The sequence below is a fragment of the Anguilla anguilla genome, chromosome 1 (genome assembly GCF_013347855.1).
Source record: "Anguilla anguilla isolate fAngAng1 chromosome 1, fAngAng1.pri, whole genome shotgun sequence".
Lineage (NCBI taxonomy): Eukaryota > Metazoa > Chordata > Actinopteri > Anguilliformes > Anguillidae > Anguilla > Anguilla anguilla.
In genome coordinates, this window is record NC_049201.1 from 80,772,553 (window position 1) to 80,794,533 (window position 21,981).

Below are 21,981 nucleotides of genomic sequence, written 5' to 3' on the forward strand. Positions count from 1 at the left end.
TGAAACCACATGAAATAGGCTGTTATGTGTTGTGAATGAGTGTCCTGACAGAGCCAAAGAAAGGAACTCATGAGCTCAAGAAATAAAGACAACACGGCCACAGTCATTCAGCCCTTACACACTGGACATGTCAACACTCCACTGAGTGTCTACGACTTTATCAGAACACACAAGAAGTTCACTGTATGAAAATGACAGATGGTTTATTCTGCTTAAATCCTGTTAATCCTGTGTAATTGCCTTTTAATTTTGTAAATAAAATGCAATTACATTCAATTTTGGAAAGCTATTTGAACACACTGCCCATGAAGTAAATACACTTTGTGCATGTAAGGAAGGCCTGCAATAACCTAACTAGCATAACTACACATTATTTACAGAATGAATGGACAGCAGCAAATGCTTTCTTTATTTGCCTACATGCAGTCTTTTTGTGTCAGTGAAAATCAGTTCAGTGAAAACTCTGATGCAGCATGTGAGACACTGGAGTCCGATTTTCAGTATTCCAGGGCACTGTATTGTGGGTAAGTGTGCAGTCCATTAGTACTGTCAACATTCTGTACACAGGAATACATGAATATACCCACATGATTGCCTATGTAGCACACAAGGTCATTTCGACCATAAGCGTACTGTGTTTCCGTGCTGATGGGAGAACAGGCTCATACACTAGAGTGGCGGTATAACCGCTGTGCTAGTTCAGCGCTGTGGTCAGCGCGACATCCTCTTCTGCCAGAACCCTGGGTTTGAGGTCTGTCAGATGTGTCATTAGACTTTGTTTTGCTTTTTGTTTTTATATTTTATGCAATAAAACTATAACCTGCTTGGCATAAATACAATGAAATAAATGGCTAAATTATTCAAACAAAACAAGTCGAGGAGAAGGGATTTAGAGTGGGGGGAATGGGGTGCACGGAAATCTTAATTTCTCTTTTTCCTTTTTTATTTTTTATTTCTGTGGTCAAATTCGCTCAACAACACCACCGCTGTCACTAGTCTAGTCATTTTGGAGGACCAAACGTTCTACGTTGACTTCCTGTTGGGTGATCAGGCTGAATGTACTCATGTTCTCATGATGTAAAGGTGCAGTCATGATGAAGGTACTGTAGAAATTCAGAACGGGAACAGAGCAGCAGCCAAAATCATTGGCTGTGATAATATGTAATCTAAAGTGATTTGCATTGCAGATATATCTATGAACAATCCGATCAATCAAACCCATGGAATGTCTTTTTACAGCACCTCCCTTATGGCTAAAGCACCAGACCTCATCGGTCTAGAGTGCACTTCCTGTATGGCTCGTTTCCTGAAGCTGTTTGCAAGTGTGGCTTTTTGGTACCAACACTGGGGCCCCACCAAACAGTTACTATTAGGAATGGCGTTTTATCGTTTAAATGGTACAAAGCATCAAACGATTTTGAATTTATCAACAGATTATACTGTATGCGTATATATTGGCAAGACATTTGTTAAGAAATGGTTTTGTATTATTTCATTGTTGACTAGAATATGTGATCAAGCACAAAGTCCTTGCAACTCCATTTCATATGGCTGTAATGTTTTAATTGATCATTTATATCTACGAACCAAGGTCTTTTTTATTAACGAGAAAGCTTTCCCTACATGTTCATGAAAGTACAGGCTTGATTTTATCTCATTTGTTTTATATATACAACCATAGCAACTCAGTACTTCTAAATAACATCAAAGCAAATACTTTAAAATAGACTATGGATAAAAATGCAAAAAAAAGGCTTTTAAAAATTACCATCCATCTTCAGTGAAATGTAAGCACTATAATTGAACAATGAGCCATTATTAACATGACGTTGCCATGATATTGACTGTCATATGCATCAATACAGAAATACACGTTATACTACCTGAATCTCAATTTCTCAAAACATATTCTTCATTCAAAAAACAAAATCCCTGACAGCCACAAAGTATCCAGGGAAGAAATGATCATAAAACATTTCCATTATTGACACTATATATGAGCTTCAGAGTAGTTATTTTTAATTATATGCTAATCATAGTGGCAGTCTAAAGATAATCAGTAGTTTGACTGAGCCAAGCGCTACACAGGTGGAAATGTACTTACTGTAGAACAGAAGAATATCCAGTCTGTCTCTCTACTGCACACTGACACTCAGCCTGCAGAGCACAAGTATAGTTGAACACAACAGAGGAAGTGCTCGTGTGTGCCTACATGAAACCTTTCCACTGGTGTCTGAAACAGCTCCTGAACTTCGACTTTTTCTCTGTCATGGTACATTAGTAGGAATATCCTGAAACACCCAATGCTGGGCAATGTTTAGAATTTTTTTTTTTTGTATGTATGTATTGTGGTTCCTTTGTTATTTTGACACCGCGTTGTTACAGATTAACCAAAATATGTGCGTGTTTACAGTGCGGCCCATAAGTATTTGGACAGTGATGCAATTTTTGTTACTTTGGTTCTTTACTCCAGAACATTGGAGTTTAAATGATGCAGTAAATAATGAATGAGAGGTCAAAGTGCAAATTGTCAACTTTAATTTTTTTGTCTTAATTTAAGACAAAAGAGTGGTCAAAAAACAAGCACAGTTCAGTACACATTTCAGTTCCTCACACAGAAAATAGGTCAAAAGGTAATCGGGCACTCAGACAGGAAACAGGTCATTCACAGGTTCCAACACGATATCTGTAGCACTCACACAGTGTTTTTTGCAAAGCAAACTCCCACACCTTCACAGCTGTATGGGCTCCTACTTATACTGAGCTTCATTAGGCAGAATGGTTTTCAGGTGGGTTTAACAAGGGGGCGGAGCTGGCAATTGGAAGGGGGTGAAGCCACCGGAATGGAAAATACCGGCCTTCCACTACAGCTCCCTGCAGGGCCTTACAAATGAAAGATATTTTCAGGGCCAAAACGTGGAATGTTCTTGGCTAGTCACTCACGCGACCTGAATCCTATTGAACATGCTGCTCTGAAGGCTACAACCAGGAACTGAACTAATTTTAATGATATTTTACTCGATGCATAATAATTATTATTATTTGAATAATCATGTCTGTCTCTATCACAGCTGATGTCAGCTGACTGGCTACATCCATGAACATTAGAACTGAGTTTTCAGTTGAACAAAACTGCTAATGGAATCAAAATGAATAATTCACTGGAAAAACTACACAACATATGTATATTTTATCAGCATTGAGTTCATTTTAAAAGGATGTCCTCAGCTACTGGATGGCTCATTCGGTTATCAAGGTTCAAGGTTATCTTTATTGTCCCACTAGGGAGAATTTGTTTTGCAGCCAGGGTTCACATAAAGACAGAATACAAAAGGACAATTTTATGACAACATCAACGCAATTAAATCACTGAGCTAGGGATGTTCATAGATGCTGGAATCAGCAGCGATGCTCATAGAAGTACAGGAGGCCTCAGTGCACAACATGTTCATCACGTCTCACGGCAAGTTAATCCAATCCGGTGAAGTTCCCATTTTCTTCCTGCAGTTACAGCATAAATACATTATTTCAAAGACAATATGGCTCCACATCACAAATGTATTGTTTTGTGAAATTCAGAAAATATTCTGAAAATATTTTAGATAATTAATCAACACTAAATTAACAATTTGGAAATATGCTGTACTGTATAGGCCCATACTGTAAGTACAAGTCAGTTCAAGAAATGCACTCCATCTGTCAAGCAATTTTTTCTGTAAACACTTTCCTAGGTGTATTGCATGATGGTTGCGGTTATGGTTCAATGGTTTATAAAAATAGGTCGGTCATAGACACAGCATACAAGACTCTCATTGAGGTTTAAAAATAATAATAATGCAGCATAAAGCGCACAAAGCATAATATCAGCTTTGAAGCTGGTATAGCCAATAGTCATAACGCCCTGTACCTTTCTCATATTATCCTGCTGATGGAAGCAGATATCAGCTCAGTTAATACTCAGATGGGAGACCTCCTGGGAAAACTAAGGCACTGCTGGATGATGTGTTGGTCGGCCAGTAGGGGGCTCTCCTTTCCTCTGTGCAAAAGTGTAATCCCAGTGCCGTGCACATTGATAGGAGCTCTGGGGAGGTCTTAAACCAAAATCCAGTCAGCTGTGTAAAATATTAAAAATAAGCTCATGATGTGGTTTAGAGTGTAATGAGTGAACAGGCGTAGAGAAGGCTCCTTTTGTATTTATTGCCCTGAGCTTAAAGAACAGCTGACAAGGAGAAAGGGGGTGTTGTTAGCTTCAGAAGAATACCCTAGATTCTCTGAGTTCGAACATTGGGTGTGTTTGTCCTAAAGGTTTGAATGCATTCTGAATTGGAGACGAGTTCAAATTCTGTGGGCGGTACCTCCCGTACCAGCTGGAGGCAAGAAGGAATAAAGATGATGGTGGATTACTCACATTCTGGGTTTCCCTCCATTTCCCCTGTGACCAATGGCTCCTCCTCTGGATGCAGAACACGGGGGGGCCCTTCCCCATGCCCCTCCCCATCCTCGCCCTTCCCCTTCTTGGTTTTGTTCTTCGGTGCCACCTGTGAATGGACCACGCCGGCCCCTCGGCCTGCGGCCCCATCAGAGGCATCCTGGCCCTGTGTCTCCACGGGCCGGGGGGAGTTCTTGATCGAGGCATCATTCATGTCATCCAGCTCCACTTCCACTTGGCCCTCTGCCAGGGGCGGTGTCTGTGGGCCTGTCTCTCCCAGCTCTGGGTCCCCCTGCTGGGTGGTTGCCAGGGTGTGCAAGTTAGAATTTGTTCAGTCCTGACAAATTCTGGCTCACAAATTAAGCACTGTACATATCCCAGCATCATGTTGGTCATTTTTACAGATCAGCACAATTCCTTGATCCTGATAAGCTTGTGTCAAGTACCACTCCTTAATCTTTTTTTCTAAATGAACACATTCTCATTTTGTTACTCTATAAAACAATCCTGCCTTAAGACCCCCCATCACTGTCTCAATCAAAATCATTTCTGTAAATAAGGAAAAGCAGAATTCCCAGCACTAATCCTTTTGGACTCCAGATTCTACGGTCCTGTGCTATCATTGCTCTTTATGTACCACTCTGGAGTCAATTCTGATCCACTTTGAAATAACTCCTTTAATTCCTACTGACCTCACTTTGACAATGAGCCTGTCGTTATATTTTATCAAAAGCTTTTTGGAAGCGCAAATACTGTAAATAATCCTAGTTTGAATCAAAACACTTTCTCTAGCTTCCTCAGAGAAGTCCCAGAGATTTATCAGACATAAATCTCCCTTGCAAAAATCATGTTGGCTATCCCTTAGGATGCTATTTTTAACATCTTAAAAAAATGAAGGAGTAATTCTGGCTTGTCCTTAATGATAGATTGCAGTATACATGTCATGCATGTTAAACTGACTGGCCTGTAGTTACCTGGATCAGCATTGTTTCCCTTCTTATACGTGAGTGTCACATAACCTTTCTTCTAATAGTCATCATTAAAAAAGTGACAGATGATCACTTGAGTACTTTTGTGCATTTTACACCAAACTCATCATTGAGCATTGTGCATGTGTGTATGTGTAAGTGTATGTGGTGTGTGTGTGCATGTGCGCGTATGTGTGTGTGTGTGTGTGTGTGTGTGTGGTGTGTATGTATGCGCGTATGGGCATGTGTGCATGTTAGTGTGTGTGGTGTATGTGTATTCACATGTGTGTGTGTGTGTGTGTGTGTGTAGTGTATGTGTCTGTGTGTGTTTGTGGTGTTTATTTGTCTGTGTGTGTATTTGTTTGTGGTGAGCGTATGTGTGTGCATTCTTGCGTGTGTGATGTGTGTGCATGTGTGCACGTGTAAGTGTGTGTTTGTGCGGTGTGTGTGCATTTGCATATGGGCATGTATGTGTGTGTGAGTGTGTGTGTTTGTGTGTCTGTGTGTGGTGTGTGTGGTGTATGTGTGTGTTTGTGGTGTTTTTCTGTGTGTGTATTTGCTTGTGGTGACCGTATGTGTGTGCATTCTTGCGTGTGTGGTGTGTGTGCATGTGTGCACGTGTAAGTGTGTGTGTGGTGTGTGTGCATATGCATATGGGCATGTTTGTCTGTGTGAGTGTGTGTGTTTGTGTATCTGTGTGTGGTGTGTGGTGCATGTGTGCATGTTTGTGGTGTGTGTGTGTGCGTGTAGTGTATGTGTGTGTGTGTGTGTGTGTGCATATGGTGTGTGCCTGTGTGTGTGTGTGTGTGTGTGTAGTGTATGTGTGCCTGTGTGTGTGCGTGTGTGGTGTATGTGTGCCTGTGTGTGTGTGTGTGTGTGTGTAGTGTATGTGTGCCTGTGTGTGTGCGTGTGTGATGTATGTGTATGTGTCTGTTTGTTCATGCTCATGTAACACATGGCTCAGACTTACCCTCTCAGTGTCCTTCCTTCTACATCCAGAACACAGGCTGCCTCTGTTTTTCCTAAAAACAACAAGCAACATCAGTGCTGATGTACAGCACGTATACATGTCCTGGATCAAACTCTCCCTGACCACGAGTGTGAAAATTCTGAGGGAGATATGCAGAACCACTAAAGATCTGTTAAGCTAACTGTATGCAGCCTACCCGGGTATCACTAAGTGTCCCCAAATCTATTCAAAATATCTAAATTGTGCATTGCTGCAAATCCCCTGATTCTGCTTGCCTGAGTAGTGCAGGTGGAGGTAGGGGACGTAACAATAACATCATATATTTCAAGACAAATTATTCGTAATTGGTAACAATGAAAACCTGCACACACACCAGCCCTGCAAAAATGTAATTGTCCACCACAACTTTTGAATGGGCTACCTGATGGAGCATTCCATTGTCATGGCGGCAGCAGCAATGACAGCAAGTCCAACAACAGCAGCAGCAGCAGCAGTGCCGGCAGCACGACCAAACTGCCATGAGCCATTACTGAATCCTGAACAATGTAATTTCAGTTAGATACAGCAAAAAAGGGAGGCATATTTATAAGCATTAAAAAGACATTTCAAGTTTTTTTTTTTTTCAGAATTGGATAATATGAAAGTGCTGCACTGGGTCATGATATTAAAATCTACAGGTGCAGTGTCTTGAAAAAGTATTTCCCCCTTCCTGATTTCCTCAATTATTGCATATTTGTCACACTGAATGGTTTCAGATCTTTAGACAAAGTGTAATTTGTTTTATTCAAAAAACAGAAATGACGTGTTGAAACATTTTACCTTAAATTAGTATAATAGTAAAAGTGTTGCATATTATTTTATGTTATTGTGTGGATGTGTGCAGTGGATCAGTCTATCATCTTGGTGATTGTATAATATCTTCACTTACTCTCTTCTTTTACAGGGCATTCAGGTAAGTCTGGGAAAAAAAGAGAAAAAACAGGATATTATGTTGCGTAAATTGGGAATGATTACCATCTGATTACCAGCACCCCTTAACAGAGGAGTTCCAGTGGAAAGAACAGAAATGATACAGCCTCTAAGCCCAACAGAATGGAAGTAAGGCTGGTATCAGATTGATATCTTACCTGCCAATTTAACTGGACTTCCTTTGCATTGGCAGGTTAAATCTGCATCACAATTATACTCAATGCAGCTGCTGTCAATTCTGCAGAGATCTGTGTGATTGGTGGAGGTGCAAGCTGGTTCTGATGACCTCCTCATTTCAAAACATTCAGGAGCATCACACAGCCATTCCTTTTTACAGATCTCAGGCGTTGCTCCTGAAATAGAGGAAAAATATGTGTACACACACAAACAAACACACACAAATTATTGTTACGAAAATGTTCTCAGCCATTTTATTTGAATGAAAGATTTTCTTTCTCATGTTTTTGAGCATTAAATGTAGCTCACATGCAGCCTGTATTATTTTATACAGCCTTTCATGTTCGTTTTAGAGATGACTGTATACCACAATTATATCAGATGTTATGGTGTAAATGGAAATAACAGAATCAACAGCATAGGCTTAAAATTCATTTTTACTTTGGGGGTGACATACTCCTGGACCACCTGGTCTTGTCTAGTCAAACATCAAGCTTCTTTTACACTGAATCTGAGAACGGATTAAAAATTGAAGAAAACATTTCATCTGACTGAAATGAGAAAATGTTCCTATATGGTTTCAATATAACTCCAGCCACTGAATATTACTTAAAGATGAAATCAAACATTACCGATGCTCTGAAAATGAATCACCAGGAGAAATCCCCAAACGAGCATGTTTCTGTTATACAAGAGAAAATCAGCACATAGTTAGCACAATTAGTCTAGTGAAATCACAAGGTTGTGGCAACAACCTGGATATGTTCTGGCATTCATTACAAGTCTTACAAGTTCGTACCAGTTCTGTAAATGTGTTTGTTCCCATTCACATTAAATGTAAAGGTACAGATTGTAATATCCTATGTTGCACTGAGTCTAGGAGCTTATGTGGATGACGCAATCAAGTGCGCCACAGTGTGGAATGGAAGTAAAACAAAATGGTTGCACGAGTGTGCTGAACGTGACTACTAGTTTTGTTTATTCGACAATTCACTGTCGAACAGGATATTACACAGATGTCTCGGCATCTGAAGACCTGCCTCTTAGGGACATAGTTTCTGGAGCCTAAGTGTCTTCACTTCCACATCCACACGCTGCAGTAACTCTTAGCTACACAGGCATAAATCGGGCGGGCATTCAAGCTAGCTAACATGGCTCCGTAGCATAGAAATGCATCTTGGTGGATAACACAGCATTTTCTTTTTCCATTTTTTTTTGGGGGGGCTCAAACTCCTAGGCACATTAAGTATGTACATTAGCTTTCTGTTAAATCCAGAATAACAACACACCCATTACACCAATATGCTATGCCTAAAACTGGACACAAAAGTAACAGCTTGTAGGCCTTTGCGATCTGTAAAAGTGCTGCATTAATTCTCCTCACAGCTACAATCCTCAACACATTTACAATAATATAGGCAACTGATTCTTAAACTTTTAAAATATTGGTACGCAAGTTAGAAATACTCTTTAATATCAGGACCAAAGTTATTTTAATACATTTCAGGGAATCATCCCCATCACATACAAGCATATCCTAGTGGACTACAGGCTAATTCTGGGCCCCACCTCATACACTACTGACCCAAAATTTAAGAATCACTGATATAGAATGGTGATACATTTTCTTAGCCACACATAAAAGTCAAACAGTGTTTACAATAATAAAAATTTGTGAGACTCACCTGTTCACCATTGCTAATGTGTGGCAGGCGTCCGGGTACAAAATGGCCGTGCTTCACTTGTCTGCTACTTATTGTGGGTTAGCGCATGCGTTGACATGCACATTTCTCAAACCTTCCCCTGTTCTCGAAGCTTCCCCTGTTCTCGAAGCTTCCCTTGTGAGCGCATGCGTTGTACATCGCAACGGAAGCACACATTCCGGTGAATCTTAGATCTTTGTTTCAAACAAACACCAAATTTCAGGGATTCAGAAATCTGGAGCGAGCCAAAAAGTGAAAGTGTTAAGTTTAATTTTCAGACCTGTACTCCAGCATGTGTTCAGGCTTCATCCTGTGCGGTGTGTAATTTTGGGAGGAGGACAGCGTCATTGACTTCAGACCAAATGGAACGTCAGATGTGGTGGGGCAGTGGGGCGTCACAAAGGTCCCAGGTCCGAATCCCAGGCGGAGCCTCTCCGTGTGGAGCCTGCATGTTCTCCTTGGGTCCATGTGGCCTTCCTCTGGGTATTCCAGCTTTCACCCGCAGTCCAAAGACTTGTAGATTATGCCTCCCATACACTAGATGACTTTAAGACGACTAAAGTCTGATACACTCACTCACATTTAACAACAATCTGTCCAAGTCAAGGGTTTTACTCCTAGAGGTGCACAGACTGGGAATTATGCAGCTTCACACATTGTAAAATTCCGGATTCTTTGCCCTCCTCTTTCTGTCGGAAACTCAGATAGAGAAGAAAAATAGGAAGACGGTACTGTGTAAACTATATAGTCAATGGAGCAGCAGCAGCAGCAGCAACGGCTTTTGGGCACTGCCGCACCTGTGTGTGCAATGCCAATCTGTGCTAAAACAGCAGAAAAGACACTTTCCTGTTTGTATTTTAAACTCTTGAGTGCTGAATAATTTTTTTCTTATCCTTGTGCACTAGTAAAGAAACCTTGTTTGATGATCTTCCAAAATTTTCGAGAAAATGGCTCCATATTTGAAGCTGGTGGCTTTCTCCTCTGATAGGTTTCTCCCAATGATGTGTTTTCGTGACTTTTTAAATGACTTTCACCGATTTTCTTGTGCTGAATTTTGTGTTGTATTGCTGTTTTGTGTTGCTCTGATGTCCATTGTACCGGTAGAATGCTGTATCTCCTGTCTGAAAAAGAAATTTTTCCCTGGATACGAATAAAGAAACCTTGAACCTTTGACGGAAACAACCTCAGATTTAAAGCAGGCGGGTCTCTCCTCTGGTATCTCCCAAAATATTTAATATTTAATGAAAATGGCTCCAGATCTGAAGCAGCTGGCTCTCTCCTCTCTCCCCTGGTTCTCTCCATTCTTCCTGATCCTGGGTGCTGCAGTCTCCCCTGATAAGAACTGGGGCTGCTTTCAGATCCTCTTTTCCAGATCAATCTCCTGTGTCCCAATACCTTCACTGAATATAGTGGGCATTCTGAATGAAGGAAAGTAAAATCAAGTTAATCTACAACAGCCAGTCATCATGAATCAAAGTATCTGACTGCTCCACCAAGCATCAAAATCCAAATGACAGTTTAACCAGAAAAACACAACACACCCAACACAAAGCTGATTATTCAATTCTATGAAACTTTTTTACATTCTCTTGGTTGACTCAGCATGTGAAACCACTCCAACCAGTCCAGGCAGTTAATTGCTGAGGTAAATATGTTTCAGTTGTTACACTACCTACAGAAAGTAGTTCTTTATCCACAGACTAACCAACCAGGCAACCAAAACTTCCTCAAGAAGCCAGCAAAAATACAAAATCCCAAAGAGAAAGCAAACACCCACTGCAAGACCATACATAAAATCCAAAATCCCACCTCCCCAGAGCATACAATCAGGTCTTTTAATTAGGCCCAGTCGTTAGCTAATGCGCCACCGTGCTGCCCTCTAGTGGACAGCTCCCCGATTACCTTCCTGGCACCACACTAGTTATACCACGATTCAAAGGGAAATCTAAAGAAAGAAAGAGAAAAATAAAGGTAATATAGTCAGTCAGGGGAACCATGGTGCATTCTGATGAAGCCAGTCATCAGTCTACATCAGAATATGGGCAATGTCCCTTCGGGGGGTGGGGGTGTGCCAGGTCCCCAGATGCCGCTGAACAGGGAAGTCTGGCAGGAGTGTGGGGTCTAGAAATATTTTCGAGAGATAATGAAGTTGTCTGGGATAAAGGCATATTTGTTCTTGATTTGTTTTAATATGAATTTTGAATAAGCATAATACAATTATAATTAATTAAATTGAAATAGTAAATTTGCATTTTGGAAAATGTAGCAATGCATACAACTTGGCAATTATGAACACTTTTAAACCTTGTCATTTGGTAGGATGAAGTTTCATGTGAGCAGAAACTCAGAAACAGAAATATAAATTAGAACACAGTTGATCAGTGATAATTCGCATCATTTGAAATAGCTTATGCTGCTCCTAACATTGGTAATTATTTTGTGTGTGAGTAAAAATAATAAGCATCATTGACTAGCCACTTGCAAGATTAGTATTTACGAGAACACATTTTTTGACCTTTTTTTTTGACACAGAGCTTCCTATTGTTATTCCCAAGCCAAAAGTCACCTGTCCTTACCAGCAAGAGACAGGCTATCTCCATCACTTCTTTTTTTGAACACATGGTGGCACCAGAGAGCATCTGTCTGAACTGGTGGAGAAATGAAAGTGGCCTTCGGAGCATTAAATACGCCTTTGGAAATGACAGAAACAGAAGGAGGATCCTGACTACAGAAACCGCACAGACCTGAATTACAACTTTGCACAGGGGGACGCATGCGGAAACTCAGGCTGCATGGTTCAGGACGACATGGACAAAATCTCTGTGATGTGTGGAGTGAAGGCCATAGTCATGAACATCAAGGCAGAGTCCAACTTTCTGTGGCTGGTACGCTATGCTCAGTCATGAGTCCCTAGACCACCCGATTGTCTTAACACCTCATACACGGAAGCCTGTATGTATGTATGCAAATATGTAAGTATGAAGTGTGCATATTGATTATATTATATAATATAATAATAATTGGGGCGACATAGCTCAGGAGGTAAGAGCGGTTGTCAGGCAGTCAGAGGGTTGCCGGTTCAATCCCCGCCCTGGGCGTGTCAAAGTGTCCCTGAGCAAGGCTGAAAACCACACCTCCCTGGCAGTGCAGGTAAACTTATGCAAAGACTGAAAACTGGCTCTACCACCAGACCCAAGACTGAAAACGTGCAGGGTTCCAGCAGGTAATGCAGATCCTATCGATCCACAAAGCCTGTTGAGTTTCCCAAAAGATCTCACTGCAGGCTTAAACTGTGCAACACTTTGCCTGAAATACTATTAGGGCTGTATTGCCTGCCCACAAATTCAACTTAAAAAAAAAAAAAAACTATTTATTTATTTATTTTTATTCATGGAACATGAATTTCTAGTTTTTTTTTTTAATTGGAATTTTGGGAAGTTAAATTTTTGAGATGTGAACTCAAAATTATAAAACTAAAGGCAAATAAATGAAATGAAATATTTAGTTCACTGTTGAAAAAGTCAAATATATTGATTGATAAATTGACTGATATATATATATATATATACTGATACATCCGTTACATTTGATGTGTTCTTTTGTAACATTAATTTCTTCCATACACTACAGGTGTGGGAGTAGGTGCTTTGATGTACATTACAGAAATCATCCACGGAGTCCAAGGCTGTCAATTTTACATGATTTATTAAACAAAAATCTTACACCACTTCCCCCTCCCCATCTCCATTCATGTCTTCCAGCTCCATTATATTTTTCTGGAAGACAGGAATGATGCCTCAGTAGAGCCCTCCCCTCGGTCCGTGGAGACACAGGGCCAGGATGCCAGTGATGAGGCTGCAGGCCGAGGGGCTGAAGATGCGGATGGGGAGGGGGGTGAGGATGAGGATGGGGATGAGGAGGGGGATGGGGATGGGGATGGGGGTGGGGAGGGGGATGAGAAGGGGGGTGAGGATGGGGGTGAGAAGGGGGGTGAGGATGAGGTTAGGGATTAGGATGGGATTGGGGATGGGGAGGAGGGTGAGAATGGGGATGGGGGTGAGAATGTGGGTGATGATGGGGAGGGGTATGGGGGTGGGGGGGGGTGAGGATGGGGAGGAGGATGGGGGTGAGGATGAGGATGGGGAGGCAGAGTAGGAGCAGTGTAGGAGCCATTTAGCAAGATTTTTTTTTCCTGGTTTGTAATTAGTCAGATATATGATTTATAAGTTTGTTAGGGCTTTTATTTTGAAATCCCTGTCTTATTTTGTGTATAAATGTTAGAAAGTGGGGTTTCTTTTTTATGTTGTTGTTTACCCTCTCATGCCATGCCATGAGGGGGCGATATAGCTCAGGAGGTAAGACCGATTGTCTGGCAGTCGGAGGATTGCCGGTTCAAACCTCGCCCTGGGCATGTCGAAGTGTCCTTGAGCAAGACACCTAACCCCTAACCTCTAACTGCTCTGGTGAATGAGAGGCATCAATTGTAAAGCGCTTTGGATAAAAGTGCTATATAAATGCAGTCCATTTACCATCCATGCCATAGTCTGTAGGATAAAGAACTATTGCCTGTTGGTAGTGAAACAGCTGACCAGGATAATATGGAAAAGAATAAACACATTTACCCAGCAATGAATTGCCTGGACCCGTTGGTGTTGATTGAAATGGAGTATGAAAGGGGATTCATCAGCTGGGTTTGTTTCTCTCCAGTGTCGGGGTTGGTGTAGCACAGGTGGAGACTGCGTGACTTCCAGCCCGATGCTGGCTCAAGGACAGCACTGCTGCTGTACATGTAATATGGAAAAGAATAAACATATTTACCCAGCAATGAACTGACTGGACCGGTTGGTGTTGTTTGAAATGCTGAGAGTAAAGAAGGCGGATCAATCAGCTGGGTGTGTTTTTTCTGGTAATACTGGACTCATTAGCATTTTATTTTATTTTTTTATTTTAACCTCTTAGCGCACATCCCCTAGTGATTAAACTCAAACATTCGGTGCTACTGCAACCAAAGTGTGAGATAAAAACAGAAACGCGTTGTTTCAGTTTCATTAGTAGATGATGCATGACAACTGTGCCGAAAACGGAGTTTCGCAGCCCCACCATTGTCGCTCCGGTCGTTCATTTAACACGCACCCCCCTCCCTGCAGTCTCATCTACAGAACACCCCCACCCTTGACATAATGGACAATATTGTCTATCTTGGCATTCCTAAAAATATTCTTTCACCACTAAAAAATCATATTCCGTCATAGCAACAAGATAAACCCGACAATAGCCCTAAGATATGCCTATACAGCAGTGAAAACGCTGCTCACTGAATAACGAAATAAACGAGAAAAGGTTTTTTAAATGATACCATGTCATTCTACAGTCAACATCTGGGACTAAATATTGAATAAATATACATCCTTACTGTTGGTTTTACGTGTAGAGATGTCCCTTTTGAGACTGTGTGTTCATATATTGTCTTGGACAATCCGTTTGGGAAATATAGTCACATTTGTGATGCCTGGGTATCTTCCAAAATAGCTGTGCGTAATACCACACCTGTTGATAGACAATTAATTTATTCAGTAGGCGAGAGTATACGCTTTCTAACAACGTATAACGTGTAATTCTGCTTTTGGAATAGCGTTTTATAGGTCAGCGCAACAGAAAATATTCTTAGCATCGCATTCACTTACGCATTCACTCTGTTAGCAGACAAATACGCTGCACCTAACGAAACGTGTTCAAGGATATTTCGTAATTTCTTGGAAAATACTATCTCCTAAAAAGACATGTTTTCAACGTACAAAAATGCCAGGTTACTCACACATACAAGACATACACCGTCTATAACTCATTCATTCAGACTGCCAAAATCCAGACCTGCCATTAAAAGTTTTGATATCAAAATGACGCCAAGTTACGGTACTACAAACAATATAGGCTATCTTGCCTGACCGAAATTAAATACGATGTATTCCAAAGCAATGCTACTCAATATTTCCTCAGTTCTTTCAAGTCACTCAAAATAGTTATGTGGAATAATTTAGTGGAGCTGCTCAGTGGCCAACAATAGAGGATTGTGGTTGTACTGGGCAGCTCCCAGGTGTGAATGTGTATGAGTGTGAAGCAGGGCGTTCCTGCAAAAGAGCATCCGTGCTCAGCGAACCTACCCTGGGTAAATAAAGGTTAAAATAAAATAAAATGCTAAAGAGTCCAGTATTACCAGAAAAACAACACCAACCGGTCCAGTCCATTGCTGGGTAAATATGTTTATTGTTTTCCATATTATCGTGGTCAGCTGTTTCACTACCAACAGACAATAGTTCTTTATCCCACAGGCTATGGCATGAGAGCGTTTTTTTTTTCTTTCTTTTTTTTGATGACAAAAAAAAAAGATCAATTCAAACAAAGAAATACGAGGAATTGTGTGTCACATGCCAGGTGACCCCTGGGAAGGACAGAAGCGCATAATGTTTCATAACTTAATAATTTAGGAAACATTGGGTAGCATTGCTTTGGAATACAGCTTGTTTAATTTGTCTGAGATAGCCAATATTGTTTCATGTAACTTAGCACAATTTTGATATCAATACATTTAATGGCTGGCCTAGATTTGAAGTAATGACTTACAGACAGTGCTTTGTATATGTGAGTAACCTGGCATTTTTGTTTGTTGAAAACATGTTTTACATATACTACATTGCACAGAAAGATAAATAAACTCATATTTCTTATTTTTTCGTTGCTTTTTTAAAGTCTCATTTTAATAGTGTCTAAAGTGCTATCTTATACTTTTTAATATTTCAACACGGATATTCACATAGTTATTCCCAAAAGTGATATCACTGGCCCACACAGTTTTGCCCTGTCACTTCCTTTTTGAATACATGGTGGCACCAGAGAGCGTAAGTCTTTACCGGTGGAGGAAAGAAATCAGGCTCTGGGCCCTGGAGATGGGTGTGGCAGAGTGTAATCAGCAACACTGGCAACACCTGGGCCCTGGAGATGGGCGTGGCAGAGTGTAATCAGCAACACTTTTTCTTTTAATAAATTGTTTGTTAATTGGCTTGGTCGTGTGCGTCTCCCTGTTGTGTCACGGCCGTGCGACCCGGTTTGTGACAAGTGGGGGCTCGGGGGAGCTTTCTGGGGGTGCTTAGCGAGGGGAATAAAAGTTTATCTTCGCCGTCGAGGTATCCTGATGTTGTGAGTAATCAGCTTCTCAGGGAGGGGGCTTTTTCTCCTCTCCTCTCGACCACGGCCATGTCTTGATTTTATCGTATGTTTTGCAGCTATTTTGTTATTTTGTATGTGTGGTAAAATAAAGTTATTGGTTATTTTTGGGAAACCTTGGTGTCGGCTTCGTTATGTTTGTGGGTGCTTGAATAGCAACCGTAACAGCTTGTTCCCTGAAATTCAAAGCACTTTTTTTTTTACAGTGATAACGGAACAGAGAGGGAGAACAATTTTTATTTATTTTTGCCAACTAAACTGTGGTTGATTAGGCGGCAGGTGGGGAAGCCAGGTTGAGAATGTGGCCAGGACACCAGGGAATCCCCTACTCTTTGGTATAAGTGTCATGGGATCTTTAATGACCGCAGTGAGTCCGGAGCTTGGTTTAATGACCTATCTGAAAGATGGCGTCTCCTACAGCACAGTGTCCCCATCACAGCACTGGGGTTTAAAGAGAATGACCCCCCCCACTAGCCCACCAACACCACTTCCAGCAGCAACTTAGGGTTCATTCCAATCGCATATTTTTACCTCCTTGCATCCTTTCCTCACATCCTTTCCTTGTTATTTTGCTCCACCCATTGGAGGACACGAGGAAAAGATCCAAGGCAAGGATGTACGGATGGAGGAATCGAGAAATCATGCAATAGGCAAATGGATCGTCAGTTTGAAGCCACCTCAATTGCAGATGTGGCAGACAGGGGGAGGTGGATCCAAAGGTCAATCATTTATACGTCACCCATTTCCGAAACTTCCGCAAAGGAGGCACCCATGTTCCCTTGCTCAAACATCCTTTGGGAGCTTCTTAGCTCCTGCTGCTGGCTCCTTCCACGAGCACTTAAGGGACTCTAATGTCCTTAAACATGGCGGGCCATGATCGGGTTCCGGGTCAGGCAAGGACGCACAGAATATGTGATGGAAATGAGCCTCTAGTTTTCCCCGGAGGACCCTCATCCAAATACTAGCCAAGCTCACACTTCGCTGCAGCCATTTGACAGGAACAGCGTACATGACAGTATGGCTCCTCGCAAGGGTGCCTGTTTGCTTCTCATAGATAAAGTCCAGTGTGGAGAACCAATAATCGCTAGAGAGAGATGTTTGTGTGCCGGTGACAGATTATTATTGGTGCAGAGTATTATCACATTTCACATTTTATGAATGGCACAAAAAACTCTTTCAAATACAATGTTCCGAACATTCCCAAATAGTGCAGAATCTCTGATGTAATATTTTGTGTATGTAAAATGTGAGTTTTTGTGTGTGTATACGTTTGTATTTGTATGTGTGTGCATCTGTGTGTGTGTGTCTGTATTCATGAATGTGTGTACAGTATGTGTGTGCGTGCGCGAGAGGTTGGTTGTCAGGGTGTCAGGCATGGGTAGTGTAAATGCTGTGAAGAAGTACACAAAACCAGGGTTTCAAAGAAGTATAGTTTTAATTTAGTCAAAGGATTGGAAAAAAGTTAACTCAAAAAGCTTCTTCATAAAAAAATGCATCCAAGATGATTTAACAACCAAAGAAAACCTCATCGGTCCATTTTTGTGATCATAAATTTCATTATGTGTTGCAGTTTGTGGAACAATGGCTGTTTTTGTCCAGAAGTCTTTGGAAAATATTTATTAAAATGTGCGTATTTTATTACATAATGCATATTTTTCAATCTGCTTTCCATATGAAATGTACCATATGAATACCATCGAGAATGTATTATTTTGATTTCAAAAGTCTAATATTCCCCATTCACTTTATTGGGAGCTCCAATGTTCTGCCCTCAACAAGCGCAGTACGGGCTTACTTCCGGGACATCACAAGCTTAAGGCGTGCCAGCCAGTCTAGTTAAATATGCATGTCTATGCTCAGGTGTGCTGACCTGCACACAGACTCCAGGGGATTGTAGTTTTTTAGATGGTGGCCATTTATGTAGTCCCAACCATGGCCACCAGATGGGGACATAGCAGTCATCAGCCAGGTAGTTTTGGTGTAAAAACTCTTATTTGAGAACATAATTTTATCAACAAAATAATGTGCCCCTTCTATGAAGTTTTTTGTTGTGTTCAAGTCCCTTAATTCAGATGGTGGCGAGAAAAGCTCAAACACCGATGGTTCTTAGCATGGCAAAGCTGAGCATTACACAGCATTTCTTTTGCTCCTGTTGTCGCTAAAACTCCTCAGGACATTTTATATTTTCTTTAGCTTCCAGTACACATGTCTATACCAATATATTATGCCTATAATTACACACAAACCAACCATTGCTCTGCCCTACTCTCTTTTTCTACGTTGCTGTACTCACAGAGTGAAACATAATTAAAAATAATTAAATCAAAATAATAATGAAAATAATTAAAACTAGTGGGACTCATCGGGAATCGTAATGTTTGCGTACTTGTCAAAGTATGTGTTGTCCTCCCGCGTAATCAAACGTTACTGATGCAGGGCAGCAGGTAGCACAGTAACCCTTCCTCATGAAGGTCCCAGGTCTGAATCCCAGACCCTCTTTTCCAGATCAATCTCCTGTGTCCCAGTACCTTCACTGAAGATAGTGGGCATTGTGTATGAAGGAAAATAAAAACAAATAAATCTACAATAGCCAGACATCATTGAGTGATTTCAAATTGTCTGACTGCACCACCAAGCATCAAAATGCTAATGAAAGTTTAACCAGAAAAAACACGACACACCCAGCCTATATGTTTACTCTCATTTCAAACAACACCAACCGGTCCAATTCATTGCTGGGTTAATATGTTTATTCTTTTCCATATGATCCTGGTCAGCTGTTTTACTACCAACAGACATGGTCATGTTTACGGTCATGATCCATTCACTGGTGTTTCATCATTTCACTAAAATTATGTATAGTACCCCACTTAGGACAGTATATTGCACAGTGTGATTATCTCAAACAGTGTTCAAGAGCAGTGGTGCAGCTGCCCAGTTATGAAAAACGAATTAATTAATCGACAAATACTAAATTAACTAATTCCAGAAATTAATGGACTGCATTGTCAGTCATCTGACATTGTTGCTTTATACAGCTTGGATGTAACTTGTATTTTTCTCTGGTTCTTAATCCTCACCAGCAAAGCCTTCTAAATTAGGCAGTATGTCCCTGGAAGGAAAATGTCTGCACTTCAACTCCTCTGGATGGTTCCCCCAGCCGTCCGCCGTCTGGACCAATGAGAATGATTTGACTGTGACTGAGCGCAGTCAGACTAACATCACCCAGGGAGAGGATGAACTGTACAGCATCAGCACTGTCCTTTAGCCAGCATCGGGCTGGAAGTCACGCAGTCTCCACCTGTGCTACACCAACCCCGACACTGGAGAGAAACAAACTGACGTCTACCACATAGCAGCAAAGAGCTCAGGTGAGAATGTCTGTAAGAATCAGGACTAAAGACCTGCTGCAGCTTCGCTCATATACTGCACGTGCAGTTATACAGGAGTGTCGGTTCAGTGATGCTGATAATGGGTTGGAAAATGAATGTTGTTGATCTGTGTTATTTATTCGTTTCTACATGTTCAGCTCAAGGCCTGTGGCTCATTGACATTACAGCGATAGTAATCTCAGTATTTTTGCTGACTTTGTTGCTGTGGGAGTAAAAATGACCAGTGTCCCAGTGAAGGTAGGTGTAACCTCCCTTTCAGCTGCACAGTGACACAAAGCACAGTTCAGAAGTGAGGGTCCAGGTCCTGACTCTGAAACCTGCTGTCCATCAGCAATCCCCCACCAGCTCTGCAGAGCTTCAGCAACGTTGCGATGAAGGGTGAGAATCGTACCTCCCTGGCAGTCCAGGTGAACTTTTTAGTCTCAAAACTAACTCTACTGTCCTTGATCCAATATTAAAAACATGCAGGGGTCCAGCAGACTATGTAAATCTTCTAGATCCTCAAAGCCGGTTGAATTTCATTGCACACCCCAAACTGTGGAAAACTTTACCTGATATACTACTACGGCTGGACTAAATGCCAATAAATTCAAGTTTTAAATTATTTCTCTTGATATGGGATGTAATTTTTTTTGATTACATATGGCTTTTTAAGGCTTTTTAAAAAACATGGGATTGCAACAGGTGCTGATGCTATTTATTTATTGACTAAAAACACTAATGCAAAACAAAGCAGCTTAAAATTCTAAAACTACAAGCAAGCCAGCTAAAGAAGCAATAGGGAGAGTCAAAAGCAGTTCAGGTTTGCAGTCTTCCTGTCAGGGTGTGGGGAGTGTTAGGACCCAAATGCAGAGGGGGAAAAACTCAAACTCCAAAAAGGTAAGAAAAAAAGACTTTACTTAAAAAGGGAACAAAAGGCCTCGCAGGGCAACTCTTCAAACCAAAGGAAAACTTCAGAAGCACAGGGAACACAGGAAAACCAAAAGTCCAAAAACACATGGAAAACAGAACATGGCAGGAACACACAGGGCAGGAACATGATCAGAGACACGCAACCAAACACATCCAAGGATCCAGCACCGGAGTCAAGGAAGAAGGAACTTAAATAGAACAGACACTGCCGAGACACAGGAGGGCACCATGAACAATCAGGCCACAGAGAGGGAAGGGAAAACGAGACCACCAAGAACCAATAATTGAACAATTGAAGACAATTATACAATTACACAGGGTACAAGCAGGACACAAAACAGAAGTGCCGCCATCTGGCGGCCCAACAAGGGAAACACAGACAGGAACACAGGACCATGACACTTCCAGCTTTATCCACCCGGCGACCAGGTGAACTCAGATGAGTGTAATCAGCAACCAGGTCATCAGATCCAAAATCAGGTTCACCTGCAGAACCCAGACACATTCATGTAGAGACTCCAGAACACAAAAGGATGTAACAATCACTATATTTCTATTGTATGGAATGCCATTATTTTTCAAACACAGTCTGCAATGTGAGAAAATACATGCTGTATTGTTTCATTTTAAATTAATTTTTAAATTATTTTGTTTTTACTGTACTTTTCACTTTTCTTTGCTTGTTACATACACTCTTGTACTTGACAATGTTTTGTATAAATGTTTAAAAAAAAAAAAGAATTAAAAAGAGCTCTGTCATTGACACTTGCCAATTTGGTTCCACTGCAACACCGAATTGAGTTTTCAGTTTACTTACCTGTGGAACAAAAGGCAGCACCAGGAGCACCAGCAGACCTGAAAACACAATAGTTAGTCATGAGATGTGTACAGAGACACCTCTTGCAGCAAGGCAACAAATGCATTAAAAATCCAAATGTTCACCAAATGATTTGATCCTGGGGCTGTTGTTCCCCTTTGCCACTTCTGGTGTTGTTGGTTGTCCTGTGAAATATTGAACCAAACAATGACACATCCACATATTTTTAAACAGGAGACAGAGGGCTGTCACCCAAACACATACTTATGATTTATTACAATCTGTTACTGTAAAGGGAAAATCACATTTTTCTTTTTCTGTATTTTTCACCCAAGTGTGGTGTGATGAATTAAAATTTAGTGGCCTGCCTCACCCCTGCAAGCTCCTCTGTCAGAAGCAAAAACCAGCATGCACATCCTCTGA

The 21,981-nt window shown here is 41.1% G+C and overlaps 1 protein-coding gene across 1 annotated transcript in view; it reads right to left on the bottom strand.

Annotated features, from left to right (window-relative positions):
* LOC118232529 overlaps positions 1 to 21,981 on the bottom strand; it is a 302,745-nt gene that overhangs the window by 240,962 nt on the left and 39,802 nt on the right. The window lies entirely within an intron of this gene.